This window comes from Herpailurus yagouaroundi, unplaced genomic scaffold (assembly GCF_014898765.1).
Source record: "Herpailurus yagouaroundi ecotype Mexico unplaced genomic scaffold, PumYag 163, whole genome shotgun sequence".
In the NCBI taxonomy this organism is placed as follows: Eukaryota; Metazoa; Chordata; class Mammalia; order Carnivora; family Felidae; genus Herpailurus; species Herpailurus yagouaroundi.
The window spans coordinates 12,112,988-12,118,416 of NW_024412404.1; positions in this window are offsets into that span (position 1 = coordinate 12,112,988).

Consider the following 5,429-nt stretch of genomic DNA (forward strand, 5'->3'; position numbering starts at 1 on the left):
AGCAGCCCAAATTCAATTGTACTGTATTATTATTTACATAATATTCTGAAAAATACATTATTCTACGCAGAGAAAAGATTAGTGATTGACTGCAAGGGGCTGGAGGGGAAGGACCTGGCTCCAGAGGGGTGCAAGGGAATTTTGGGGGTGGCAATTAAAATATTTTGAATTCTGATTGTGATGTGTCAAATGACTGGATGCCTGCCTTCGCCAAAAAGTATGAAAATGTAAATTATAACTCAGTAACCTTGAATTAAAAAACAAATTTAGGGTATGAAGTCTCAGGACAGTCATAACCATTGGATAGTTAGGTTCAGAAAGATGGCGAGTGGGCTTCTGGTAATGCTTTGTCTCTTAGTCTGCGTGTTGGCTTTGCGGGTATGTCGGTGAAAAGTCGTCAAGCTGTACATCTATGAATTACGAACTGTTTTAGATGTATGTTATACTTCAGTAAAAAACGTTTAAAAGACAGTGATGAGATTCTTATTGGAAAAAAAAGAGGACTCAAGAACAATTAGGAAGATTGTCTCTTCAAGTCACCTGCAAGAGAGAAGGGGCTACCTAATGAACTTGTGCTTAGCTCCTAGCTGTCTATGATGACATTGAGAAGAGAGGGAATGGTGAGCTGGCAGTGAGCTGTTGGGTTGGTTTGTTGGTTTGTTTTAAGAAATCTCTCCACCCAATGTGGGGCTTGAACTCATGACCCTGAGATCAAGAGTCACGTGCTCTACCAACTGAGCCAGCCGGGCACACTGAGCTGTTTGTTTTTTTGAGCAGAATTTAGATGAAACAGAGAGGAGTCAGGACAGTCTTTCCAGTTAGCAAAAGGTTCTCAAAGTAAGAAATGCCTTCACAGTAAAGATCAAGTCAGGGCTGTCATTGTAAGACTCTGTTATGACCTTAGATTTGGGCTGCATCTCATAGGTACTTTCAGGTAGACAACAGGTCTTCTAGAAAAATCTTTAGGATGTGACTCTTAGAACAACTTTACCAAGCAGGAGAACTGTTAACAATCTTAAGGACATTATTCTGCAGTTCCCTGACTCACAGCCAAGGTAGAGAGGGGCCTCTCTCGAGGACATTTGTGGCTGGAATTTTTGTCTAATAGAATAAACCTCCATAAGATTCATAGGAACCTCAAAAAATTTTTTAAAAGAATTGTATTGGTAATAGCACTACCAAGTTGGAATGAAAAGATAGAGACAATTCACAAGGAAAAGAGAGTCTACTGTACTTCCTACCTTCTAGGAGTAGGATTCAGACAGAAAAAGCTATTGCACTTCAAACAGAAGCATTTCTTATCAAGAAGAAAAAGCCTCATTTCAGAGAGAAGAACTCAGTGTTCTAAGCCAATAGATATGAAGATTTACTCCCAGGGGCAGGACTGGATCCGGGATCATGTGATCTATGATCATACCGTGATGGATTTCAGAATTGCTAAGGCCCACTGACTACCACGTGTCCCTTCTCTGTCCCCCCCACCACCATTTTTTGAGAGAGAGAAAGAGAGAGAGAGAGAGAGCAAGTGAGCATGAGCAGTGGAGAGGGGCAGAGGGAGACAGAATCTCAAGCAGGCTCCACGCTCAGTGTGGAGACCGACGCGGGGCTCAATCCCACAACCCTGGTGTTAAGAGGGCAAGTTTGAAGCAGAACCATATTCTGGTGAAAGTGAAAAGGACTTATCATCTTCCTATAGGAAGGGTCATTTCCCTGTCACCCCTTTCTCCCCAGTGGGGCAAGCTTTGACTCATGAGCCATGTTCTCTGTGGTGGAATACGAACAGATGAACTAACCAGGGGTCTGGGGGCCTCACATCGGGCTAAGCGGCCTCAACTCCTCCATTTAATGCCTCTGTCTGTCAGGATGGGGTTACGCTGCAGAAACAAGTAACCCCCCAAACCTCAGTGGCTCAACATAACGAGAGTTTCTTTCTCTCACAACATATCCAATGCAGGTTGACAGGTGAATTCTACCCACTGTTGTTGCACAGGGACCTAGGCCAATGGACATTCCATGTCTCCTGTGTTTCCACAATCACTACAAAGCTGGGATGGGGATGTGGTAGATTAACATTGGATCTTTTTTCAAAGAATTTTTTTTTTTAATGTTTATTTATTTTTGAGGTGGGGAGGGGCAGAGAGAGAAGGAGATACCGAATCCGAGGCAGGCTCCAGGCTCCGAGCTGTGAGCACAGAGCCGGACGTGGGGCTCAAACTCGTGAACCGCGAGATCATGACCCGGGCGGAAGTCGGAGGCTTAACCGACTGAGCCACTCAGGCGTCTGGATTAGGGTTGTGTCTTAAGTTGATGCTGGAAATATCTGATGAGTTACAGGGAGGACCCCTATGACGGAGCCCCTGGAGAAGTTGGATGCCGGCCCGGTGGAAAGAGAGGCTGTCCTTTAGGCCACACAGCATGGGACTGGGCGTCAGGCATGTGCATAGCCCCAGGGGCACGGTCTGCCCAAGGGAAACTTCTGAGGCCCCTAGGTGAGTCTAGAGGTTCATAATGTCTGGATTTGTTTGGGCCATCTTCTTCTGATTATCCCATTCTACCCCTAAAATGTCACCCTCCATTAAATGACCTCTCCCAAGGAGCAGGTACAGATCCAGAATTTTTGTATAAGCCTAATCTATTTTTTTAAGGTTTATTTTGAGAGAGCACGCGCACATGCACAAGCCTGCACACAGCAGGGGAGGGGCAGAGAGAGAGAGAAAGAGAGAGAGAGAGAGGGAGAGAAAGAATCCTAGGCAGGCTCCGCATGCTGTCAGCACAGAGCCCGATGTGGGGCTGGATCCCATGAACCGCGAGATCATGACATGAGCCCAAATCAAGGGTCAGTGGATTAACCCACTGAGCCACCCAGGCACCCCCGTGGCGGCCCTCTTTTCTTTAAGAAAAAGAACACAAAGTACAGAAAAAGGCTCCTCCCTCAAATTTAAACTCAAACGTGAATATTTACTCAGAAGGAGAAAGGCAGTTGCAACAAATTGCAAATTTAAACGAACTGCTATAAACATCACAGAGTTCAGAGAAATAATATAATATTTTAATTGGGGGCCTGACATGCCACCTATAATAGTATTTATTTCCTGCGATTTCATCTACATTTTGATCACCTCTTCCTATGATGGTAGTTTTTCATTAGCCTTTTGTAAAGAGAGCATAGGAAGATTCATTTCGATAACTACGCTAGAAGAAAGAAAGGATTATTTTGTTGAGAATTTCGAGGCATAAACTGACTTCACGCATACGTGCTTGCCAGTACAATCTGGATCTGACGATGGAATGCTGATACATTCTGTCTGTGCACTACAAATGGAAAAAACCCAGCAGTGACTATGTTAATATTAATTAATTAATAATTAATAACTGAATATGTTACATTATTGAGGATTTCCCTAACAAAGGAGAAGATGTCTTGTTTGACTAGGTGTTGATGAAAATGAAAACACGCGTTTTACAAATGTTACACAACTGACAACTGGAAGAATTTTCCAGAGGTTTGGTGCTGGCTCTGTACCTAGGGAGGCTTTTTCCTCCTATATGGCCCACCTGCCTTTTGCCAGGGTCCAAGAGACACATGCAGGTCACATGCAGTGTCTGCCCCACACCTTTCTGTTGCTGGCCGGATGTGTTAGCATAGCAGGAGGCGAGAATATTTCTGGAAGCTGTTCCTACAACCAGAATGTCCAGCAATAGCTAATGTAGACACGGCAGTGACTGAGAATTACTTACATGTATCTATCCCTCTGAACCCAAATTAAGTGCGTTCCTAACTCAGCTTGCCCGTAGCCAGATCCCCAAACACATCAACATCTAGTCTAACACAACCCTACCTGAGGTGAGCAACACCAGGAAAGTGGGAAAGTCCGAGAGACAAAAGACAAGGGGGCTTAGCCTATTGGGTTTAAACTACCAAAATAGCTTTCTTATAAATTTTATTCTTTTAAAGTTTATTTATCTATTTTGAGAGAGACAGAGAGAGAGCGAGAGCGAGAGCAAGCGAGCGAGAGAGCATGCAGGTGTGGGGAGGGGCAGAGAGAGAGAGAGAGAATCCCAAGCAGACTCCGCACCGTAGCACAGAGCCCGACGCGGGGCCCGAACCCGTGAAACTTGAGATCATGACCTGAGCCAAAATCAAGAGTCTGATGCTTCACCAACTGAGCCACCCAGGCGCTCCCCCAAATACCTTTCTTTGGCAACTTTCACAAAAACACGTACGTCATCTGGGTTGGTCCTTGGATGGGTCCCATGGAGGGGAAGGCCCCGAGACTCAGAATCTGTTTGCTCCAGTAAATGCAGCCCTGCCAGGTGGCCTTCCCCACGGACTTCACCCACTTCCGGACTGAGCTTTATTTGGTCTCTTTCTTCTTTCTTTTCTTTCCCCTGCTCTCAGGGATGAAAAATGGCATCTCTGAATTCCCCACGGTGTCTGACCCTATGTCCGGTACTTAATACCCTCTCAACAAATGTTTCCCAGATCCGCGCTCACGTACTGTTCGTACGCTGGTTGAGATGGCTGCCAAACAGCATATAAGCTATTCTAGAAGGGCTGTCTTGGGGTGACATCTCTGTCACCAACATTTACGTACCGCTATTTTTTTTTTTTTTTTTTTTTGCCAGATCTGAGGCTAAGGATCTAGAAGTTAAAACAAAAAACAAACGCAAACCCACACAACCTTTGAAAAAATTAAAAAAAAAATTTTATTGAGGTAGACTTGCCATTTGGTGACGCTACATTAATTTCAGGTCGTACACATGGTGATTGAACAAGTCACACAGCCTTTTTTTTTTTTTTTTTAGTTATAGAAGGAGCACATACTGATAGTAAAAAAACAAACACGGCAAAAAAATCACAAAAAGATTGTGGATATTACAACTGGGTGAAAACCGTCTTTCCACGTTGCTTTGTACCCACCCAGGGTCACCACGCAGAGGCAACCGCAGGAACTGGGCTGGCGTCTGTGCTGAGGTCTGGCTCCTTCCCCAGCCTAATTGTGGGATCTTGAGCAAGTTGCTTAACTTTTTGGAGCCTCAGTGTACTCAACTGTAAAATGGGGATGATGATGATGATGATTATAATGATAATAATAATAGTTGCCTTGTAGGGGCGCCTGGGTGGATCAGTCAGTTAAACGTCTGACTTGACCTCAGCTCAGGTCATGATCTTGTAGTTCATGGGTTCAAGCCCCGCATTGGGCTCTCTGCTGTCAGCGCAGAGCCTGCTTTGGATCCTCTGTCTCCCTCTCTCTGCCCCTTCCTTGCTCTCTCTCTCTCTCTCTCTCTCTCTCTCTCAAAAATAAATATAACATTAAAAAAAAATTAGCTGCCTTATAGGGTTTTTGCAACGACTAAATGGGCTATTCCATGACAAGTGCCTGGCATTGTGCCTATGTCCTGTTAACCCCACATGAAGGTCACCTGCA